At 47.6% G+C, this 7,035-nt stretch overlaps 2 long non-coding RNA genes across 5 annotated transcripts; one reads left to right on the plus strand and one right to left on the minus strand.

Annotated features, from left to right (window-relative positions):
- Window positions 1–283: 283 nt before the first annotated feature.
- Window positions 284–757, minus strand: LOC126994069 (uncharacterized). The gene is made up of 2 exons (XR_007748786.1): window positions 669–757; window positions 284–491 (listed from the first exon to the last, which is right to left on the minus strand). It is a non-coding gene; the product is annotated as an uncharacterized LOC126994069 (long non-coding RNA).
- Window positions 758–2,235: 1,478 nt separating this feature from the next.
- On the plus strand, window positions 2,236–6,324 carry LOC126994067 (uncharacterized). Of its 4 annotated transcripts, none has more exons than XR_007748783.1 (3): window positions 2,236–2,431; window positions 3,559–3,661; window positions 6,030–6,324. It is a non-coding gene; the product is annotated as an uncharacterized LOC126994067 (long non-coding RNA). The 4 variants fall into 4 exon arrangements; XR_007748781.1 differs by lacking the exon at window positions 2,236–2,431 and adding an exon at window positions 2,627–2,730 and having other exon boundaries at window positions 3,446–3,661; XR_007748784.1 differs by lacking the exons at window positions 2,236–2,431; window positions 3,559–3,661 and adding exons at window positions 2,627–2,730; window positions 3,446–3,558.
- The last annotated feature ends 711 nt before the right edge of the window (window positions 6,325–7,035 follow it).

The raw sequence follows: 7,035 nt of genomic DNA on the forward strand, positions 1-7,035 counted from the left end.
CATAAGGGGTTTGGACAGTATAGGGATGAGCATGAGTAGAAAGTCGTGTGCAGCGGGGCCGCGGGAGGGGGGGAGGCATGCAGTTAGCAAGTTCAGAAGAGCAGTCAGCGTGAAAATAGCGATAGAAGATAGAAAGAGAGGCAACATGGCGGCGGAATTTAAGAGGTAGAAGACTATCAGTAGGAGGAGGAGAGCTGCTGCACACAGTCGCCGCTTGCACCGTCTTGGCGGCTGCAACACAAGAGGTGACAGGGTTGTGGCTTTGTGGGTAAATCACTCGGAGGATTTTTTACAAGTTTATTTTCCCTTCGTCGTCCGTACAGCGGCCTCGATCGTTCCTTAGTCCTTACATACACACATAGAGTCGTATTACAAGACATTTCGCCGGCCAAGAACACATATTTGACAAGGCTTTCGTATGATTTGTGGGCATTTCCAGGGGTAGTTTTATGACCCTGGTGGTAGTGTGAGTCTTCTTCTGTACCGTGAACCTGAAGAAACACATTTCCAGGGGTAGTTTTATGACCCTGGTGGTAGTGTGAGTCTTCCTTTGTACCATGAACCTAAAGAAACACATATTTGACAAGGCCTTTGAAGGAGTTTTGGGCATTTCCAGGGGTAGTTGTATGACCCTGGTGGTAGTGTGAGTCTTCTTCTGTACCGTGAACCTGAAGAAACACATATTTGACAAGGCTTTCCTAGGAGTTGTGGGCATTTCCAGGGGTATTTTTATGACCCTGGTGGTAGTGTGAGTCTTCCTTTGTACCATGAACCTAAAGAAACACATATTTGACAAGGCCTTTGAAGGAGTTTTGGGCATTTCCAGGGGTAGTTGTATGACCCTGGTGGTAGTGTGAGTCTTCCTTTGTACCATGAACCTAAAGAAACACATATTTGACAAGGCCTTCGTAGGAGTTGTGGGCATTTCCAAGGGTAGTTGTATGACCCTGGTGGTAGTGTGAGTCTTCCTCTGTACCATGAACCTAAAGAAACACATATTTGACAAGGCTTTCGTAGGAGTTGTGGGCATTTCCAGGGGTAGTTGTATGACCCTGGTGGTAGTGTGAGTCTTCCTCTGTACCGTGAACCTGAAGAAACACATATTTGACAAGGCTTTTGGGAGTAGGAGTTAGGGCATTTCCAGGGTAGTTGGGGTAGTTTTATGACCCTGGTGGTAGTTTGACCCTTCTTCTGTACCGTGAACCTAGAAACACATATTTGACAAAGCTTTCGTAGATGTTGTAAGCATTTCCAGGGGTAGTTTTATGACCCTGGTGGTAGTGAGTTCTTCTCGCCGTGAACCTAGAACACATATTTGACAAGGCTTTCGTGGAGTTGTGGGCATTTCAGGGTAGTTTTATGACCCTGGTGGTAGTGTGAAGTCTTCTTCTGTACCGTGAACCTAGAAACACATTTGACAAAGCTTTCGTAGAGTTGTGGGGATTTCAGGGGTAGTTTTATGACCCTGGTGGTAGTTTGACCCTTCTTCTGTGAACCTAGAAACACATGACAAGGCTTTCAGAGGTGGTTGCATTTCAGGGTAGTTTTGACCTTCTTCTGTTGAACCTAGAAACACATATTTGACAAAGGCTTGTTGTGGGTAGTTTTATGACCCTGGAGGTAGTTTGACCCTTCTTCTGTACCCTGATCCTAGAAAAAACACTGATTAGAACCAGATTGATCCCCCCTTTGACCTTTAGAAATAGCTGATGTGAGAAGCGAAAATGTATTGTAAAACCAGCGTAAATGTGTGAGCCACGGCCGATTATTGTAAACATGGCTGGCTGGCCCCGTAGATTTCAACTCGCAGCTACCTGGGTGTACCTCGGCCCGTGAGCTCCAGTTTCCCCATGCAGAAGTGAATAAGTGGAATGGTCTGAAGGAGGAGACTGAGGCTGAAATAGAGGACATGTCTGAAGGGTAACAAGAACTATATGCTGGTATAACAAGACACCTTCGCTTCTCAGTTTCTCAAAATCAAAGAAGGGATAAATCGGGTTCTAAAGGGTGTTTTTTTAAGTTCATGGTACAGAGGAAGGGTCACACTACCACCAGGGTCATGAAACTACTCCTGGAAATGCCCACAACTCCTACGAAAGCCTTGTCAAATATGTGTTTCTAGGTTCACGGTACAGAAGAAGGGTCACACTACCACCAGGGTCATGAAACTACTCCTGGAAATGCCCACAACTCCCAGGAAAGCCTTGTCAAATAGGTGTTTCTAGGTTCATGGTACAGAGGAAGGGTCACACTACCACCAGGGTCATAAAACTACTCCTGGAAATGCCCACAACTCCCAGGAAAGCCTTGTCAAATATGTGTTTCTAAGTTCACAGTACAGAGGAAGGGTCACACTACCACCAGGGTCATAAAACTACTCCTGGAAATGCCCACAACTCCTACGAAAGCCTTGTCAAATATGTGTTTCTAGGTTCACGGTACAGAAGAAGGGTCACACTACCACCAGGGTCATGAAACTACTCCTGGAAATGCCCACAACTCCCAGGAAAGCCTTGTCAAATAGGTGTTTCTAGGTTCACAGTACAGAGGAGGGGTCACACTACCACCAGGGCCATAAAACTACTCCTGGAAATGCCCACAACTCCTAGGAAAGCCTTCTCAAATAGGTGTTTCTAGGTTCGCAGTACAGAGGAAGGGTCACACTACCACCAGGGTCATAAAACTACCCCTGGAAATGCCCACAACTCCTACGAAAGCCTTGTCAAATAGGTGTTTCTAGGTTCACAGTACAGAGGAAAGGTCACACTACCACCAGGGTCATAAAACTACACCTGGTAATGCCCACAACTTCTACGAAAGCCTTGTCAAATATGTGTTTCTAGGTTCACAGTACAGAGGAAGGGTCACACTACCACCAGGGCCATAAAACTACCCCTGGAAATGCCCACAACTCCTAGGAAAGCCTTGTCAAATAGGTGTTTCTAGGTTCACAGTACAGAGGAAGGGTCACACTACCACCAGGGTCATAAAACTACCCCTGGAAATGCCCACAACTCCTAGGAAAGCCTTGTCAAATAGGTGTTTCTAGGTTCACAGTACAGAGGAAGGGTCACTCTACCACCAGGGTCATAAAACTACTCCTGAAATGCCCACAACTCCTAGGAAAGCCTTGTCAAATAGGTGTTTCTAGGTTCACAGTACAGAGGAAGGGTCACACTACCACCAGGGTCATAAAACTACCCCTGGAAATGCCCACAACTCCTAGGAAAGCCTTGTCAAATAGGTGTTTCTAGGTTCACAGTACAGAGGAAGGGTCACTCTACCACCAGGGTCATAAAACTACCCCTGGAAATGCCCACAACTCCTAGGAAAGCCTTGTCAAATAGGTGTTTCTAGGTTCACAGTACAGAGGAAGGGTCACACTACCACCAGGGTCATAAACTACCCTGAAATGCCCAACTCCTAGGAAAGCCTTGTCAAATAGGTGTTTCTAGGTTCACAGTACAGAGGAAGGGTCACACTACCACCAGGGTCATAAAACTACCCCTGGAAATGCCCACAACTCCTACGAAAGCCTTGTCAAATATGTGTTTCTAGGTTCACGGTACAGAGGAAGGGTCACACTACCACCAGGGTCATAAAACTACCCCTGGAAATGCCCACAACTCCTAGGAAAGCCTTGTCAAATAGGTGTTTCTAGGTTCACAGTACAGAGGAAGGGTCACTCTACCACCAGGGTCATAAAACTACCCCTGGAAATGCCCACAACTCCTAGGAAAGCCTTGTCTAATAGGTGTTTCTAGGTTCACAGTACAGAGGAAGGGTCACTCTACCACCAGGGTCATAAAACTACTCCTGGAAATGACCACAACTCCTAGGAAAGCCTTGTCAAATATGTGTTTCTAGGTTCACAGTACAGAGGAAGGGTCACACTACCACCAGGGTCATAAAACTACCCCTGGAAATGCCCACAACTCCTAGGAAAGCCTTGTCAAATAGGTGTTTCTAGATTCACGGTACAGAAGAAGGGTCACACTACCACCAGGGTCATGAAACTACCCCTGGAAATGCCCACAACTCCTAGGAAAGCCTTGTCAAATAGGTGTTTCTAGGTTCACAGTACAGAGGAAGGGTCACTCTACCACCAGGGTCATAAAACTACCCCTGGAAATGCCCACAACTCCTAGGAAAGCCTTGTCAAATAGGTGTTTCTAGGTTCACAGTACAGAGGAAGGGTCACTCTACCACCAGGGTCATAAAACTACCCCTGGAAATGCCCACAACTCCTAGGAAAGCCTTGTCAAATATGTGTTTCTAGGTTCACGGTACAGAGGAAGGGTCACACTACCACCAGGGTCATAAAACTACCCCTGGAAATGCCCACAACTCCTACGAAAGCCTTGTCAAATAGGTGTTCTTGGGCGGCGAAATGTCTGATAACACGACCCATAGTGTCTTATATAGAAGTGGATAAGTGGAATGGTCTGAAGGAGGAGATTGTGGCTGAAATACAGGACATGTCTGAAGGGTAACAAGAAGTAGACTAGGAGTTAGAAAAGTAACTGGGTCTGCGTACTAATCGGAACAGGTGGCTGCAAAGGTGCGTACTGATTGGCCTACCTATGCCTGGGGGTCCGTAGAGCAGAAACACAGAAATAGTAGCTGGATCTGCGTACTAATTGGAACCGGTGGCTGGAAAGATGCGTACTGATTGGCCTTCCCAAATAGTAGCTGGATCTGCGTACTAAATGGAACCGGTGGCTGGAAAGGTGCGTACTGATTGGCCTTCCTAAATAGTACCTGGATCTGCGTACTAATTGGAACCGGTGGCTGGAAAGGTGCGTACTGATTGGCCTTCCTAAATAGTAGCTGGATCTGCGTACTAAATGGAACCGGTGGCTGGAAAGGTGCGTACTGATTGGCCTTCCTAAATAGTAGCTGGATCTGCGTACTAAATGGAACCGGTGGCTGGAAATGTGCGTACTGATTGGCCTTCCTAAATAGTACCTGGATCTGCGTACTAAATGGAACCGGTGGCTGGAAAGGTGCGTACTGATTGGCCTTCCTAAATAGTAGCTGGATCTGCGTACTAAATGGAACCTGTGGCTGGAAAGATGCGTACTGATTGGCCTTCCTATGCCGGGGGGTCCGTAAGCTAAATAGTAACAGGATCTGCGTACTAATTGGAACCGGTGGCTGGGAAGGTGCGTACTGATTGGCCTGTACCTGTGCCGGGGGGTCCGTAAGCTAAATAGTAACAGGATCTGCGTACTAATTGGAACCGGTGGCTGGGAAGGTGCGTACTGATTGGCCTGTACCTGTGCCGGGGGGTCCGTAAGCTAAATAGTAACAGGATCTGCGTACTAACTGGAACCGGTGGCTGGGAAGGTGCGTACTGATTGGCCTGTACCTGTGCCGGGGGGTCCGTAGAGCAGGATGCCTCGCCACGGCCTGAACCTGCCGATGAAGAGCTGCGGGTACCTGAGCGGGTACACAACAGCCTCCTTCACCAGCCGCTTGGCGTCCTCCAGGCCCAGAATCTCGTTCCATCTCACCTGGGGGTTTTCGACGAGAATTTCCTGCAAGGGGGAGGGAGGGAGTAAAGGGGCGTGGACACATTACAGGGCAGACTGAAGAAATGAAGGTGTTATGTTAGGTTCATGCTACAGAGGAAGGGTCACACTACCACCAGGGTCATAAAACTACCCCTGGAAATGTCCACAGCTCCTATGAAAGCCTTGTCAAATATGTGTTTCTAGGTTCACGGTACAGAGGAAGGGTCACACTACCACCAGGGTCATAAAACTACCCCTGGAAATGCTCACAACTCCTACGAAAGCCTTGTCAAATATGTGTTTCTAGGTTCACAGTACAGAGGAAGGGTCACACTACCACCAGGGTCATAAAACTACCCCTGGAAATGCCCACAGCTCCTACGAAAGCCTTGTCAAATATGTGTTTCTAGGTTCACGGTACAGAAGAAGGGTCACACTACCACCAGGGTCATAAAACTACCCCTGGAAATGCTCACAACTCCTACGAAAGCCTTGTCAAATATGTGTTTCTAGGTTCACAGTACAGAGGAAGGGTCACACTACCACCAGGGTCATAAAACTACCCCTGGAAATGCCCACAACTCCTACGAAAGCCTTGTCAAATATGTGTTTCTAGGTTCACGGTACAGAAGAAGGGTCACACTACCACCAGGGTCATAAAACTACCCCTGGAAATGCCCACAACTCCTACGAAAGCCTTGTCAAATATGTGTTTCTAGGTTCACGGTACAGAAGAAGGGTCACACTACCACCAGGGTCATAAAACTACCCCTGGAAATGCCCACAAAACCTACCCTAGTATTGAATCTTACATCAACTACTTTCAAAGGCCAAGAAGGAGATCAGTCGAGTTCTAATGAGTGTTTCTTTAGGTTCACGGTACAGAGGAAGGGTCACACTACCACCAGGGTCATAAAACTACCCCTGGAAATGCCCACAACTCCTACGAAAGCCTTGTCAAATATGTGTTCTTGGGCAGCGATATGTCTTGTGATACGACCCTATATATACCAAGTCAAGTCACTGCTTCAAAACTGCGACCGGTACGCGCAGGAGGCGGTTTTGGGGCGGAGCAGCGGGATGACGTCACTTGGAGCCAAAAAAAAAATACCCGGCAGTTCAGGGTGACTAATGTTGGGGCCGTGTGTGCACTCTGGATGCACATTCTCGCCTTCTTTCACAGCGCGTTCAGGCAAGCCACTGACGAAAAAATATGTCTTTTTATTGTGCTATTGCGTGACTGTAATTCCAATGCCTACAAACGGCGGTGTGGGGTGTGAGGGAGGGCATGATGAAGTGATTGATTTAAATTAGTCCGCCTTTCCTCGTTTTCTCTAAATCCCTGTTTCTACATTCTCTAGTCTGGCTCCAAGCAACGTCACGCATAAGCCACGCCTCGGCCGTGTCTCCTCCCACAAACCTGCGCGTGACTTGACTTGGTGTATATAGACTTAGGATCACACAGCCTTATCCTTAAACCTTACGGGGCCCAAGCACATACATTTAACAAGGCTTTCAT

This window comes from Eriocheir sinensis, unplaced genomic scaffold, assembly GCF_024679095.1.
Source record: "Eriocheir sinensis breed Jianghai 21 unplaced genomic scaffold, ASM2467909v1 Scaffold712, whole genome shotgun sequence".
Classification (NCBI taxonomy): domain Eukaryota; kingdom Metazoa; phylum Arthropoda; class Malacostraca; order Decapoda; family Varunidae; genus Eriocheir; species Eriocheir sinensis.